General features: G+C 37.2%; 1 protein-coding gene across 9 annotated transcripts in view; it reads right to left on the bottom strand.

Annotated features, from left to right (window-relative positions):
- LOC105493253 (solute carrier family 7 member 11) overlaps positions 1 to 17,875 on the bottom strand; it is a 788,950-nt gene that overhangs the window by 579,132 nt on the left and 191,943 nt on the right. For 6 of the 9 annotated variants that reach the window (XM_071093026.1, XM_071093035.1, XM_071093024.1 and 3 more), the window contains exon 3: positions 4,255 to 4,325. The exons of the other annotated variants lie outside the window; for them this stretch is intronic. The gene's annotated coding sequence lies outside the window, so the exon portion shown is untranslated. The remainder of the gene's footprint in view (positions 1 to 4,254; positions 4,326 to 17,875) is intronic. 9 annotated transcript variants of the gene reach the window in all.

Raw genomic sequence — 17,875 nt, 5'->3', positions numbered from 1 at the left:
GGTAGAAAAGGAAGCACTCTTTAAGCTGTAAGTACTACGTTATTTTCTTTTTCTATTCAAGCATGTTCTCTTCTGCTGGAGAATGCTTTGTTAAACTGATCTGAGGTCGTTTCCATCCTCATGAGAAATCTGATGCAGTATTTCATCCTAAACATTATAAAGCTTGGCATTAAAAGCTTCCCCAAGTCTATTTTCCCCTGGAGTCAGGTACCGTTTGTCATTTGCTCACACATTCCTTCTGGCAGACTGATTCCCAGGGGCAGCTATGGGGCTGGAGAGCATCCTTCACACATGACTTCCCACTGAGTCCAGAGGCCGATGGGCACAAGCTGGAAACCAACTTACCCCGTTTATTGATGAATTCTCCCATTTGGGACACATACGTGTTGTCTTCTCTTCGTATTGTTCACCTAGGTTTATAATGTGCCACCAAAACTCAGAAAAACAAAACTTGAAACCTGATAATAAGTTTTATGTTAGAGTGTTCATCTCTATGAATCCAAGTATTTTTCGTTCTTTTGGGGAGCTTACTCAAGCCTGTGTTCCAGAAAGCCAGGAAGTAGTCAGTATATTCTTAGAGTGAAGACAGAAGGATTGTGGAAAAGGGATATGAGCAGTATTTAACCATAAATATGGTGAACACATTTTCTGAAACAAACAAAAAAATGTGATTTATGGTCTGAAAAACATTTTACTAGTCAATAAAATGGAGGCCAGGAGAAAAATACCTTTGAAAGTAGGGCTGAAAAATCCAAGACATTGGTCTCCATAGCTATAGAGACATATAGAGAACAATCTATTTCTAAGTTTGATAAAAGAATGTTTTAAAATCCTGAGTTATTAAATTTAGAAGGAATAAGGGCAAAAGAGGTGAATATCAGACTGTATATTTTGTCTTACTAAGTTGGCAAACCACCAACTGTCTGTTTTTGCAAATACGGTATGTGGTCTAGAAGAGCAATTTTTGGTCCATAACATAGCTCTCTAATAGACTTTGAACATGCAGCCTAAAATGAGTATTGAATGCAAACCTTTTGGGAGTTGTAGGAAATGTCTAGAGTATATATTTTCTCACCTGGTGACAGGGATGAATAGGACTAGATTAGTATAGAGAGACCCTAAGAACAAAGCCTCTAAAATAGCAGTTTTAGAGTCTTGTGGTCTTGACGATGGTCTGTTTTACCCTTAGAATGAATGCCTAGAAGCCATTACATTTAATGGGGATTGTGAAGACAGAAACAAACAGATTTCTGAACACAACTTTTCTGCTCGTGTCTCTGTGAATATGAGATGAAGTTTCTGGTATCTATTAATGTTATTGATCAAACCACAATGCTTTTATGTCTCCATAAAATACAATTTATGCTTAACATTTTTCTTTTAAATATTTTCTGTACCTTATGGCTCCCCTATATGTAGTAGCAATTTTTTCTTGCTCAAAGGGCAACCATGATGTGGAAAAGGCTCCGTCTCTGGGCAGCCAAAAGGGGATTCCTGAACCACTTCAGCAGGCTTTTGCGGTAGGTAAAAAACCATACCTGCATGACCTTTAATGTGTTTCTCTCGGAATGCTACCCCCAGGGGTGGCAAGTTTTCCCTAAGGAGAGGGTAAACCCAGCAGTAGGGCTCCCAAATCCACAGCTCTGGCGGACATCTAAAATTCCAGGGTCAGTGTTTGGGCACCATCTTGTTCCTGGACCAAACTGAGGGTTGAGCTGCTTTTTCTCACAACCCAATAACGAGATGCAGATGAACTGTGGAGAAAGAGAGTTTTATTTTCTGCAACTGGTTACAAGGAGAAAGCTTGAAAATTATTACCAAATCAATTCAAAATTACAGTTTTCCAGAGCTTATATATCTTCTAAGCTATATGTCTATATGTAAGTGTGCACTCATCTAAAGACATAAGTGATTAACTTCTTTTTAACCTATAACTAAGGTCTGAGTCCTGAAGACCTTCCTCTGGAGCCTCAGTAAATTTACTTCATCTAAATGGGTCCAGGTGCTGGGGTGATTACCCTTATCTCATCTCCGGCTAAATCATGGAGGTTTGAGGAATTCCTTCAGACCCCCAGTAAACCTGTTTGTGGAGGCCCGAGGAGTTTCTTCTGTACCACTGTAAAATTTGTGTAATCCTAAATGGGTCCTGTTAAGAATTCCTTCATTATTTTGTCATTCTTTAAGGCCCAGGAAAGGCCTAGGCAAAACTCTTGATGGTCTTTCATTACATCCCAGCCTTTGTATAAGGGCACTGGCTTTTGATATTTAACTTAACCGCTCAGTTAGTACTAAAACAGTTGTTAGCGAGACCTGACCCGCCACAATCTTAGTCTGTTCTGGCTGCTATCTCAAAATACCTGAGACTGGGTCATTTATAAGAACAGGAATTTATTTCTCACAGCTCTGGAGGTTGGAAAGTCCAGGATCAAGGTGCCAACAGATCCCATGTCTGTGGAGGGCTGCTCTCTGCCTCCAAGATGTTGCCTTCTTGCTGTATCTTCACATTGCAGAAGACATAGAAGGGCAAAAGGCTTCAGCTAGTTCCTTCAAACCTTTTTATAAGGGTACTAATCTCACTCATGAGTTGGAGCTGTCCTAAAGTGTCCACCTCTTAACACTATCACATTGGGTCTTAGGGTCCAACACAGGAATTATGAGAGAACAGATATGTTCAAACCATAGCAGGTACAGAGTCTTGCACACTTCCCCACACACAATGATCTTATAATTTCAAAGAAATGAAAACAAACCCCTCACCTTATGGTGAGAAAATAAATAACAGATTGCAGACCTAGAGTAGCCCATTTTCAAAGGGAGTCTACTATACTTCCTGAAGACCAGATTCCTCAAAGCTCCAGAGAAAAAAAAGAAAAAAGAAAAAAAAAAAAACAGCCATATTTTCAAGGTGTCAAAATGTTCTGCAAGATTCTAAGGGATGAGGCTAATGTCACTCAGTACTGCAACCATCAGAGTTGTGTACACACACAGACAGTTTTGTGTTTTACTTGTTAAGTTCAAACAGTAGCCAATATAGCATGTTCTGGAAACCTCGCCCCAGGACTTAGGTCTGTCTTTAAATTACCACAAACATAAACATCAATCAGTATTTCCTTTCTGGAGGACAATTTAGTAACACCTTTCACAAGCCTTTGAAGTGTGTGTATATATTCTTGGACTCAGCAATTTCCCAACTAGGAATTACTCCTAAAAATTAAAAATCATGAATTTATGTAAAGATTTAGCTATAAGGATGTTCAATCTATATTTGTTTATAGTAAATAAAACTAGAAACAACCAAATGTCCAGCACCAGGGAACTGAATAAATTCCAGTATATTGGTATGAAATGTTATTCACCATTGAAAACTAGTATTATAGAAGCATATTTAATGACACTGGCTCACGCCTGTAATCCCAGCACTTTGCGAGACTGAGACACGTGGATCACCTGAGGCCAGGAGTTCAAGACCAGCCTGGCTAATATGGCAAAACCCCCATCTCTAATAATACAAAAATTAGCTGGGTGTGGTGGCACGCACTTGTAATCTGAGCTACTTGAGAGGCTGAGGTATGAGAATAGTTTGAACATGGGATGTGGAAGTTGCAGTGAGCTGAGATTGTGCCATTGCACTCCAGCCTGGGCGACAGAGCAGGACTCCCTCTCAAAAAAAAAAAAAAAAAAAAAAAAATTAATGACATTGTATGTTAACTAAAAAGAGAGATTATAAAACAATATGAACAGTATGTTACAGTATGTTCCATTTGGGGAAGGAATCATAAAAATATAAATAAGCAACATTATGAAAATCAAGATCTTTGTCACCCTGTTAACATTTTGATGTGACTTCTAAAGTTTGTACAGTTAATATGTGCTATTTAAAATAAGAAAATAAAGTTTTAAATTACTACTTTTAAATTTCAAGCAACTAAATATTCCTCAGTATTAATTATCAGCAGAGCTATTGGGAAAAATAGAAGGGAGAAAAGAATTAACATGAATTGTTTTTGCATATTATTTTTTATTCAATTTTATTTAAATATAAGATCAACTTAACTTAAATTGCTCCCTTTTGGTAGATATCGAAGATAATTAGAATGTATATTTTTTACTGAAAAAACACAAGGGAGATGCTTTGCTTTTTCTCTGAATCCTTTATCATTAAAACCCTATGATTAAGATTGCTTCTTCTGTTTACCAAACTGGATGAATTCTAAAGTTATTTCTTTCCAAGGTGAAGGTGTTAATTTGCATTACCTCTGATTACTCATTCAAAAGAGTGAGCCAGGTTGCATCTGCTATATATTATGCAGTGAACTGTTGATTATCTGTGGAGACAAGGACAGTACAAATAATAAAAATCCATAGAGAATGCCCAAACTTCATTTTAGCCAGAAGTGTCAACAGTTTGCCAGAGTTGTTAGCAAGGAACAAAGCTGATTTGAGTTTTATCTCCTAACTCCCTTCCATATGCTTGAGGATTATGCTAATAAGTGAAATGACCAGCAGCAGAGGCAGCCCTGGGTAATTCCTAGTCAGGAGAATTGGTTTCTGATTAATCAAGATTTGGCTGAGTTGGAGCACGGACATGCAACTGTCTCCCAGTAAACAGCCTAAACATCCTTTAAATATTCATTGTCTAAAAAATTGCATTTACTTTAACAACATGTTTGCCAGAGTTTATTTTACCTATGAAGCACAAAGACTGTGACACCCCATTTCTGCCCTATCTTAACTGTTCATGCACAGAATGAATGGTGAACCCATTTCTCTTTGTCATACTATCCTACTGAGCTATCAAATTTAAATTTCTAAATACGTTATTTACGGAAATTACAATTCCATACACCAGATCAATCTATTTTGGCAATATGCATTTAACCTAAAATTCAATAGCCTAAAATTATTATGTTTCTGAAACTTGGAAGGAAAATGCATCCTTCTGTAACCTTTCTTTCATCAGTAAAATCTACAGAAATTCTACACTCCTACATATTTACACACATACATAAACCCTAGCAACGCCCATGATCTAATTTAACAGATGCTTTTACCACTCCATATGTCCACATATCTCATTTTACATTTGAAATTAAGAAAGTTAAGACAGGCCTTTTCAGACCTTATGAGAAATACCATTTCTCTAAAACTGCTTTTCTTCAATGAAGTGTCATAAATTGACTGAGAGGGATGTTAACTGCGTTAACTTTTTAAGATTCTTTCAAGTCTCTGTCTTTTGTGAAATAACTATAAATTTAGGTTAGTGGTTCAAATGACTTTTTCCCCCCACAACAAATATGAATAAGATAAATTGTACTAAAACTCTTTTATGCTTCACTGCATAACAGCCAGTAATAAGGCAGGCTCAGACAGCAGACTCTAATATCAGATGCATGGTATAGCTTTAAATATCTTCTATGGCACTGGACAACAGATTTAAATAGGTCCCTTTACTAGGAGGTTCAAATTGCCTCTTCTAGACTTTTCAACAAGAACTTTTTGGTCTTTCCTTTCACAAAGTGATAAGACTTTCTTTACCTACTTTGTATACAATCTGTGTTTCCCTCCAAGAAAACTTTCCATTTTCACCACAACCCATGAAAATACTAGCTATTTTCTGAAGAGAAGCTGATTCATGATTGCCTGAATTTCAACAATATAACACTCTCTTTATTGTGAATATTGCAAGTCATTGTCACCGAGTTAAAAGACAAACCTGAGCTATCATTCTTAGCGACTCTATTGTTTTAAGTTCAGGAAACTTCTCAAATTCATAGCAGGGGAAGGAATTACCAACGTAAATCTTTCTTGGCCCATATATTTGCTCTCTGACCCAGACTTTGTTGCTTTAAATAACTGGGCATTTTCCCCAGAGTCTGGAGGGATAGTGGCTTTCTTCTGTATATATGATAATTTCAAATCCAACCCCATATTCACATCTTCAGTGCCTTCCCTTATAGGGCACAAGAAAGAAGAACCCATACACTAAAACATTACACTAAGATTTCTAACATTCACTTCCAGATCTGAAGGTAATTTTTCCCCCAATTTTATTACATTTATAAAAAATGTAGAATTCCTACCGAGAAACAATCCAATTAGACTTACTGCCATATCCCATAAATTCAGTTTCAACATTTCTTGATCTTTCAGGACCTGTTATTTTCCAAAAATAAAAATTTCAAGAAGTAGGATTGAAAAAAAATAGCATCCACCTAAATATGAACTAAGGTGCTATATATAGACCACATATTCATCAGGCATTCAATAATCGCTTGCTTTAAGTAAAACAAATTCTAGTGGTAATGATAGGGAAAATTATGCCTTCTATGATAAAAATATGATGCCATTTTATGACGCAAATTTTTCCAGAATTGGCAATGTTCTTTTTTTACTTTTATTTTTTAACACTTTCCTTACTCTTTTACCTCATTTCAACTTATTGGCAGTAGTCTTGGACAGTGAAAGTTTTAATACCTATGCCAGAATCAACCTGAACTTAGTGTTAGGCTAAGGATTGATTCTCCATTTCACACACATACGTTCCTTCTTTACCTTGTTCCAAAAATTAACTTCCGATTGCCTTTTCTCAATCATGTGAGAAAGGGGCCGGGATAGAAAATTATGTTTGTTCGCCTCACAACCAACATTTGTAAAGTCATTAACAATTTGAGTACCACAATGTGATGCAGTTTCAAAAGAAAAAGAAACAAACTGAAAATCTGGTATTTGTGGGTCTCAAATAAAATTTCCTTTATAAAGAAGTTGAGAATTATCATTTTAAAAACTGACTGCATCAAATGTGTTCTGTGAGTTTTTTGTTTTTAAAGGCTATTTATGCAACTAAATGTTACCTTAGGTTAAACATCTACTGCTTCTCTAGCTGTTATGTAAAGCTAAACTCATTTATATTGCACAGGCTTTTTTTAAACCAAAATATTAAACTAAACTAGGTTCTTTATCTGCTATTTTTAAAAATTCCAAAAATGTCCAGAGTAAAGAGAAGGTAATTTCAGACTCTCTATGAGAAATATTTCCCTTTAAAGGCTGCATCATAGAGGCAAAGAGAAACTGGGAATCAAGCAATGGTCTCCTGATTTCGTTTGTGTTCACCATTTGAAAAATGCAAACCAAATAGAATCTGGTTTTTCTTTAATAGCAAAACTTTGAAGCCTGAGATATCTAGATACCAACATTTTGCTTTGCTTCACATGCAAGCCTAGACTGAAACACCGGAAGAATTTATCTTTCTCCTTTCCTCCACAAGTAATCTTCTCAAAAGAAAAATCCAAAGGATTTTCTTTGCTGCCATTTCGATCTTACAGTCTTGACAACCTGGCTTCCACCCCTACCACTCCCTTCAACTGCCCTCATTAATGTTACAAGGGGCCACCTAATTGCTAAACCTTGTGAAGACCTTTCAGTCCTCATCCTACTTCCATATGCAGACCCTTTTCCCTATCACTCATCCCTCAAGATGCACAAGGATGACCTCTTCCAGGAAGCCTTACCAACCCACGTCCCAGCTGGTGGGTGACCTTGGGCATCTCATCCTCCATGCTCCAGGAGCACCTTTGCATGTTCTGTGAGGGAATTTACTATGCAGCAAGATACCCACTTGTTTGTCTCCCTCCCTGACTGTGAGCAATGCAAGTGCAGAGAGTTTTAACCTTATTTATCTTTCTATCCACATTGCCTACCCAGTGTCTAGACTTGGCTGGCAAATGATACCATTTTTTCAATTTCAGGAAGTAAAGCAGAAAGCCCTGGCAGCACTGCCTACTAGTTTTTCTTCATGGCATTAAAACAGAGGTTTTTGCCTACTTTCTTTCCAGGCACACTTCAGCAAAGTTTTCATCCATATATTCCTCGTACCAAGCAAAGAGGATTCTATTTCAAAACACTGTGTCATCAAACATCCCAAAGCTTTTTGGTACCTGAAATGGAGTCTGAGCAGAAGTAGGTAGCAAGGGGAGAAGGAGGACAGCAGAAACCTAAAAAATTTCGGAAATAAATCCATGTTTCCTGCCTCTTTCCCCTTCTCTATGCATTTTCTTCTCTTTCAGAAGCACTGACACCTCCTAGCCATCTAATCAAGACAAATCTTTCATGCAGTAATTAAAATACAGCTCATCTTCAGAGGGAACAGCAAAACAAAGGCTGAAACAATTAGCTGACTGTGCCAAACAGCATGGTCCACCCCCTCCGGCCCACACCTCTCCCTCTCTTTCCCATTCTTTCAATTGCTTGCTTTTAAGTACTGTTTTTTCACAGGAAGAAAAACTTCCTTCCTGCTGAAAGGTAAGAAACTGAATAGATACTTAGACTAGGAAATAGCTTAATTGAATTTCATATGAAAAATGTTTCGGACTGTTTAAGACAAATGTTGGGTTCCCCTCTCAGCTGGAATTGCATTAGATGAGAAAGGGAGTCAAGAGATACTTGCTAATCTGTTACCGTCGGGTTAGAACAGAATATTGCATTAGCATGCAAAAGGACACAGGCCGGCAATACAGGGAAAGACACGTCTTCCCAGAATGAAGACTGCAGAGTAGAGAGGTAAATTGTACGAATAATAACTCAAAAGGTAGGAAATGAACTTGCACCTCGTAAGGGTGTGTGTGCCTTGATTACATTAGCACTACTTGCGATATTAAGCAGTATATTCATTTTTATTGTATCAGTTTTTGAATAGTCTGTAAAAGGCCAGTGTTTTATTTCGCTCTCTGAACCACCTGTCTTTTCTACAACATCCCCTACCAGCACATTCAAGCATTAGCGTTCAGGATTTCTAAAATCTTTTAACCATTGATGGCTGCCAGCAGTCAAATTAAATTCAAAGGGTTTAGTATAGCTTCAGGTTTTAGCGATATAATTTACTAAGAATGCCCAAAGCATTTGCAATCTAATTTGCAGTTCCGCAATGAATACCATTTCCTAACAAAATCTGCCTGAAATTTCCTTTTAAGGCTCCAGAAAAAAATACACTTGTGACACCTGTGTGTCTTCCTTCTGGCACTAACTCCAAAAAAAAAAGAAATTTACCAAAAAAGGATGATATACCTCATGCAAGGTGCAAAAGAAAAGAAGCCAAGAGAATGAATTTGTTTTTACTGCTAGGTCATGTGGGCCGGTACAGGCACTGTATGCTTCTTTTTAAAATTTAGGTTATTTTTCTATTTCTTCGAAGTCCGATATTAGTGCTGTATTTGTTACAGCACGAATAATCAGCATAGGCTTAACCAAAATCTTGGCTTTCTGAAAAATCACTAAATAAAAACCACTGTAGGAAACCCCAGATTTGATCATTTCCATATCCTTATGGAGGTAAACAGTCTATTTTCAGTAAGAAACAAGAGTGTCAATTTCTAATCCTAGCGTCAATTTCATTTCTAATACTTAGTCCCAAAGTGCCATTGCTTACAGTGTTCTTATAGAAGGACATTTCACCCTTATACATGGAAAATAAGGCCAAAAGTGACTGTTAAAAATCTACAGCTAACTTAGAGTATTGTTTGTCTTATGAAAAAATTGCCCTCTCTTACCTAGATTACTTTTGCTTAGATTAAATAAGGCGTGAGGAATGCTTGAAAAGTGTTTTGAGAATCTTCTGTGGAAGCTGAAAACATAAAGTTTTATCTAACTTACTTTTAGAGTTCATCTTCTCTCTTCCTGATACATAGGAATTCTGATCCCTAGCCATAAGGACAAAAGTAGCGAAGGGCAATGCAGCTGACAATTGCCAGGTAAAAGCTGAAATCTTACAGAGATGGTACTCACCACTAAGGAGGCTACGGAAATCAAATCATCCAGCTGAATTAATTTAATTAATAAAAGGCATAATTTGGGAGCCCATTAGAGAAGTCAGAGATGCCTAGCTATACCCACACAGAGTTAATCACTCACCATCAAGCCAACTAAATGTAACTCTAGAAATCAAACCATTAAAGTATAAATTGGAAAGAGCCAAGTTCCTAATGACGCTAATGATCTAAATCTGGCTGTTGATCTCGCTCCTTTCATTTCCCACTCAGTAAGCCCTTTTGTACCTTATAATAAACTCTATAGTTTATAAAATTTGAAAATGCTAATGGAGCAGCATTATTAATGTTTTTAAAGCCTACCAAAATATCAGCCCTTGAAAGGAAAACTGAGTCATTCCCAAGACAAAGGGAGCAGAAGCCTCCATCTGTCTCAGCACCTGCTCCCCCAGGTCACCTTCTATTCCCAAACCCTCTCCTCGTACGCAGGCTTTCAACAATGCTTCAGATGTCCAGAAGTATGGCGGAAAATGAAACAAAAGTGAGTGCCACAATATTTTGATTTGTTTCTATCCCAGTGGAAGAAAAGACGTAACTAACCAGTTCTGTAGAAATAAAAACAAATCTTCTTTTCAAGCATCACCTGTCTCTTCACTCTCAACTGAACCACTCTCCACCCACTTCCACTTTTAACAGGAAACCATTTTTGTTTGTAGAGCAACAGACAGAAAATTAATGTAGTCAGCCATTCACTTTCCAATTAATTTAGTGAAGCAGCAACTGAATAATCCAATTCTATCAAGTCAGAACATGAAAATGTCAGCTGCATAGCACTTAGTAGAAATAAGAGGAGGAAGAAGAGAAGTAACTAGCATCTCTGAATACCTTCTTTGGCAGGCATTTTGGTAGGCATGCACTCTTTTACTTTCATCCTTACAAGACCCTCACAAGGATGGAATTATTATCTCTATTTTACATAAACTCTCTTTACATAGAAAATTTAAATGACTTCCCAAAGATCACAGAACAAGTAAGTAGCAATGCTGGGATGGAATCCAATGTCTCTCTGACTCCTTGAGTTAAACTGAAAATGAATAAATGATAAAAATCATGATACTTTATGATAATTATAGATTAGATGAGGGTCTATTCTTGCTAGTTTTAATAATTCTGGTTTTTTTTTTAACTTCTCTTTGCCATTATCTTATGGTTATCTAAGATACAGTCATTTACTTTTTAAGAAACAACTCAACCCATATTCATTCCTTCCCCTTGCTTCATCTTCATCCTTTCCTTCCTTCACTGATTTATATCTCCCAAAGATTCAGGCAAAGAAGATAACAAAGATTGTGATTTAATGGGAATTAATGAATTGTGTTTAATTTAAAATAGATTCTGAATACAGATTGTTTATTACATTTTATAGCTACTTCTCTATGCACTTCTGATTGGAATAACTTTACAGAGGATTAAGGTCCAATAAAATCCCACACGATGTACAGTGTATGTGTCAGACATCTAAAAATTCTTGAGAAAGCAATTACACTCAGTGCTATCTAATAATAAACCAAATGGACAGCTATGGTACGAACTGCATTTCCTTACAACTCTACCCCCACCTGACTCTGCATTTCAATCTTTGCTAACTCTCGGCAAAAGAACAGATGTTCTGCTTTGGGTTGAGAAATCAACAGTTACCATTCATATGTTCCAGAAATTCGAGGGCCTAGTGCTGCTGTTTTAAGGATGCTAATTAATTCTAGCCCTTATGCTCCAATGTTCTTGTGGTTTCAATCACTTGCAATCTCACAGGACCTTGGTCCCCACTATCTCTTTTGAAAGTCTATGGGGAAAAGCAGCTAGGAAATATAAACTTCACTAACCTAGGGGGAGAAAAGAATTAATCTAATATGCTCTAATTTTGTATATTTCTTGTATCATTATCATTGTTGTCCTCTCTATTGTATTGATTTGAACAGGTAGGCACAGCCCCGCTGACACATACAATTGAAACAATGCCTAGAGATGCCTTTTGGTCATATTTTTCATTTTTTTACCAAACACAGACTAATTTTGGAAGCGGGATGGAAAGAGCTATTTCTGAATTCATTCCTGTTTTTGTTTGTGTGTTTGTGTTTGGATCTAGTGTTGATTGTGCATAATACTCAGCTAGGAGTGTGTTAAAAATGCAGCTTCCTGGGCTCAAAGACTACAGATTAGTAGATCTGTGAAGGTATCGGGGTATCTTCCATTTTTTAAGAAATACCTTATTCTTAAGCAGATGGTTCAAGGACCTCAGGAAATGCATGCATGCTCTTTAGCACAGATGTTAACAATCTGTATAACCTTTGCCCAAGATGAGATAGCTTGAGCAGAAATGGTCCTGCAGGTCAAGTATGGCGTAAAGATCCCATTCCATTTACATTAATAAACCCTGCTTGGCTCCCCAGCCAGACAGACATCATTCATACCAGAGTTTCCATGGTCACTGAAGTTTAAATCACCTGGGGTGATGACAATCACTGGGACAGGGCCCAGGGATTTGTTTAACAAGAACCCCAGGTGACTTTTATGCATTGACCTAGAGGGGAAAATAATTTAATTTGTGCTGACTTTCTATATTTCTCATAGCATTATATTGCTTCCCTATCTGTAGCATTGATTTGAACAGGTAGGCATAGCCCATCTGACAAATATAATTGATATAATTGAAATAGCAGTTTGATGAGCCGTTAGGTACCACCAAACCAGGTATACCCAGTAAAAGAACATCAGCTGGAAAGTCAGCCAGACCTGGGCTGGAATCCAAGATTTTTCACTTATAACTGTCTGATTTGACGAAGTTCCTTAACCTTGAGCAAGTTTCTTAATCGCTCTGAGCTTTATTTCTCTCATCTTTACATTTGGAATAGTATTACCCTTCAAAATATTGTGAGATGTCCACAACTAACATCTTACTGAATGGTAGTTGAGAGCTGAGAGCTTTTCCTCTAAGAACTGGAACAAGACAAGAATTTCCACTTTCACGTGACATTCTTATTCAACATAATACTGGAAGTCCTAGCTAGAGCAATTAGGAAAAGGAAGAAATAAAGAGCATGCAAATTGGAAAGAAGGAAGTCAAATTATCCCTGTTTACAGATGACATGATGTTGTACATAGAAAAACTCTATAAAAAACGCTTAGAACTGATCAATGAATTCAGTAAAGCTGCAGGATACAAAATTAATATTAAAAAACCAGTAACATTTTTACACATGGCTATAAAATAGCCAAAAAGAAATCAAGAAGGCAATTATGTTTACAATAGATACAGAAAAAATTACCAAGGAATAAATTTAACCAAAGAGGTGAAAGATTTCTACAAGCAAAATTATAAAACACTGACAGAAGAAATTGAAGAGGATACAACCAAATGGAAAAACATCCCATGATCATAGGTTGAAAGAATTAACATTGTTAAAATGATAATACTACCCAAAGCAATCTACAGATTCAATGCAACCCCTATCAAATTACCAAATTACCACAGAAATATTTTTTTAAATTCTAAAATTTGTATGGAACCATGAAAGACCTCAAATACCAAAGCAATCCTGAGCAAAAAGAACAAAGCTGGAGGTATCATACCACCAGACCTCAAAATGTATAACAAAGCTTTAGTAACCAAAACAGCATGGTACTGGCATAAAAACAGACATATAAACCGATGGAGACTAGAGAACCCAGAAAATCAATCCAAATATCTATAGCCAATTGATTTTTGACAAAGGTGCCAAGAACATTCATTTGGGAAAGAACTGTCTCCCTTCAATAAATGGTGCTAAGAAAACTCCATATGCAGATGAATGAAACTAGACCCCTGTCTCTCACCCTACACAAAACTCAACTCAAAATGGATCGAAGACCTAAATGTAAGACCTGAAATGATAAAACTACCAGAAGAAGTAAAAGGGGAAATGCTTCAGAACATTGATCTGAGAAAAGATTTCATGACTAAGACCTCAACAGCATAGTCAACAAAAGCAAAAATAAACAAATGGTATTATATCAAACTAAAGCCTCTGCACAGCAAAGAAAACAATCAACACAATGAAAAGACAACCTACAGAATTGAAGATAATATTTGCAAACTACTCATCTGACAAGGAATTAATATCTAGAATATACAAGGAACTGAAACATCTCAACAGCAAAAAGTAAAACAATCTGATTTAAAAATAGGAAAATGATCTGAATGGACATTTTTAAAAAGAAGACACACAAATGGCCAACGAATATATGAAAAAAATGTTCAACATCACTAATCATCAGAGAACTACAAATCAAAACCACAATAAGATGTCATTTCACTCTAATCAGGATGACTATGATCAAAAATATAAAAAAATAACAAATACAGGTGAGGATATGGAGAAAAGGACACTCTTATACACTGTTGATAGGAATGCAAATTAGTACAGCCACTATAGGGAATGGTATGGAGGTCCCTCAAAAAACTACAAATAGAACTACCATATGATCCAGCAATCTTACTACTGGGCATTTATCCAAAGGAAAGAAAATCAGTATTTCAGAGAGACATCTGCACCCTCATGTTTATTTTAGCATTGTTTACAATAGTCAAGATATAGTGTCCTACAACAGATGAATGGATTTAAAAAATGTGGTATATAAACACCATGAAATACTATTTAGCCAAAAAAGGAATGAAATCCTGTCTTTTGCAGCAACATGGATGGAACTAGAGGCCATCGTGTTAAGTGAAATAAGTCACGCACAGAAAGTTAGACACCACATGTTCTCACTCATGTGGAAGTTTCAAAAAGTTGATCTCATAGAAGTAAAAAGTAGTATAGAGGAAACTAAAACCTGGGGAGGGTAAAAGGGAGGAGGCCATAGGGAGAGATTTGTTAAAGGATACAAAATTACAGCCAGATGGGAGGAATAATTTCCAGTGTTCTACGTCACTGACTGGTGACTTGAGTTAACGAAAATATATTACATAGTTTCAAGTAGCTCAAAGGAGGATATTGAATATTCCCAACAGAAATAAATTATAAATGTTTGAGATAATGGGTATGCTAATCGCCCTAATCTGATCACTGTATATTGTATGTATTGAAACATAATTACATATCCCACGAATATGTACAATTATTATTTGCCAACTTAAAAAATAAAATTAAAAAAAACACAACATAAAAAAGTTGTGAGAATTAAATGTGATAATATATGTCAAAATATGTGACTTAGAGTAGGGGTGTGAAAACAATAGGAGTGAGGGGCTTCCTGTTTGTGTTTTGCCCACTGTCCAAGGAACAGAGCCTGTGACTTCTTCCACCAACTCTTCACATCAGTTGATATGCAAGACTCTTTCGGATTTTTGCTGAAGGAGAATAAGGAATGTTCATTTTTTTGCTTTAGGAAAGTATGAGAGAGATTTGGGAAAGAGGAGGGAAAAATGAAGAAAATAGGTTTATGTACTGAATGTTTGTGTCCTCTCAAAATTCTTATGTTGAAATCCTGACCCTCTATGTAATGGCTTTTGGAGGTGGGGCCTTTGGGAAGTAATTATATCATGAGAGGAGCCCTCACAAATGGGACTCATGCCCTTATAAGATGCCAGAGAAGAATGCACACTCTTACGTGAGCATATAATGAGTTGGCTGTCTACAGCCTGGAAGAGGGCCCTCACCAGAACTCTGCCATGCTGCCACACCAATCTTGGACTTCCAGCCTTCAGAACTGTGAGAAAAAAATGTTTGTTGTTTAAGGCACCCAAACTGTGACAATTTGTCATAGCAGTCCTGGATTAGTCCATTTTCACACTGCTATAAAGAACTGCCTGAGACTGGGTAATTTATAAAGGAAAGAGGTTTAATCAACTCACAGTTCGGTATGGCTGGGGAGGCCTCAGGAAACTTACAATCCTGGTGGAAGGAGCAGGAAGGAGAATGAACACAGGAGGGACTACCAAACACTTAGAAAACCATCCAATCTCATGACAACTCACTTCCTATCATGAGAACAGCATGGGGGAAACTGCCCCCAAGATTCAATTACCTCCACCTGGTCTCTCCCTTGACATGTGGGGATTATGGGGATTACAATTCAAGATGAGATTTTGGGTGGGGACACAGTCAAACCACACCAAGCCCCACATGACTAAGACAAGAGGATATAATGATACCCATCTCTTCCCTGCCATTTGAATTCATATTGTATCCCAAAACAGGGAGGAATTAGGGCCAGCATCTGCAGGATCTGTTTTCTAAAGAGACTTTTTGAGACTGTATACCCAAGTAGTGGTTTTAGGGCCCAAGTAAGAAAGTGAGGCAAAGAAATGAGGACTGAGCCACTCTCTGTTTCTGTGTGGAACCCATTGTCAATGAGAAATCTAAAGGTGCGTATCATTGGAAGAATCAAAAGATGGAATTTCAAATAAATACCAGTGGCCTCATGCTGCCACCATTAGAAATGGCAATGGAAAGACAGTCAAATGTCTTTGGGGGCTGGGGGAAAAGGAGGTCACCACAGAAAGTAAGGAACATAGTTTAACGCTACTTAATTTTTAAAGCTGAAAATTGAGTTGTCAGCACATGCCAGGCATCACTGAGAACCCCCACACCTGCAGAGGTCTTTGCAGGAAAGCTCAATACCCTGCAGGAGCAGATCAGGGACAGGGGCAAGGACTGGGTTCTTGATTTCACCATGCCTTGTTTGTATCCACCGATGGGCGAGTATTCACAGTAACAATTTTCATTATAAATGCCTGTTATTGGTCCCAGGCGAAACCAACCAAGCAAGAACAACAACAACAAAAAAATGCCTTTTCTTTGCCAGAATGACATGTCACAACAAAAACTTGAATGGTGGTAACTATCATTTCTACATGGGCTTAATTGTCTCTGACCTCAAGCGAACTATTTTAACTTATATATGATATATTCTCCTCATCTGTGAAATAGCCTAGTTGGCAGAGGCTTTCAAGGCTTGATAATGTAGATCAAAGTAGCTCAAGATGATATAGAGAGATCATACAAAAGAGTCAAGAAATTAAGGGTTTGGTCTGTATCTTATGGTCAAATAGGGCAGCCATCTGTGAATTATATTGTATTCAGACAGATGGCACCAAGAGTACGGAAACATGGGTTGCTCTGCCAGTAACAAGCTTAGTAACCTTGAGTAAGTCCTCTAAACTCTATAAGTCTCTTTCTGTCTTCCTCTGTAAAGGGAAGAAGTGTGTAAAGTCTATTTCATTCCTAGGGTTTCAGGTAGAAGATGTCAGGTCTTGAGAAGAGCAACTAAAAATATGATCCCCTTGTGATGCCAAGGGAGTTACATCACCCAGTACTTACAAGAATCCAAATGTTGACTGAGATCTTCTGTAAGCAAAAAGAAACACTGAAAAGCCTTGTCAGGCATTTTGTAGTCATCTGGTAATACAGTCTTGAATGTGTCTATCTTGGGCATACCCAGATGTTTATACCATGTTTAATGTTTCACTTAATGAGATGCAGTGAGGTCCCTTTCAGGCATTAGAGCCACAGGGAAGAATAGAGGAACAGGACAGCTTGTTTTGACAGAGTGAGCTTGTTGATGACATTGATCATTTGAGTTCAACCCGCTATGTTCATTTATTTGTTCATCAACAAATATTTACTGTGCAACTTTCCTAAGCCAGAGACTGGGCAAAGACTTAGGAAATTCAAAGATATCACCCCTGCCTTCTCTGAATGTGAAATCTAATTTGAAGAGATAAGTATCCAAGCAATTATGAAACAAGATATTGTATGACAAGTGTCACATGACTTGAGGCAATAAATGCCATTAATCCAGTGGATTTTAAATTTATTCAATGTCTTTTTCAGCAGAGTAAGATATTAATTCTAGATGGAGTTCTCCAAGGTTTTTCCAGTGAAAGTGGAATTTGTATTGGCATATAATGGACGAATATAAAGGAAGAAATGAACTGGAGGGTGTTTACTCTAGGGAGGGAAAATTAGCACAAACAAAGGCACCAAGTTGAGAAATCTCAAAGCAATCAGAATAGAGCCGATGATATCTTACACTGTTGCTTAATGTGTCAACAACCTGCAGGTCCCTACACAGTA

Source organism: Macaca nemestrina, chromosome 3 (genome assembly GCF_043159975.1).
Source record: "Macaca nemestrina isolate mMacNem1 chromosome 3, mMacNem.hap1, whole genome shotgun sequence".
Taxonomy (NCBI): domain Eukaryota; kingdom Metazoa; phylum Chordata; class Mammalia; order Primates; family Cercopithecidae; genus Macaca; species Macaca nemestrina.
Note: the sequence above shows the minus strand (reverse complement) of the source record. Positions and strands in the feature narration are given on the sequence as shown.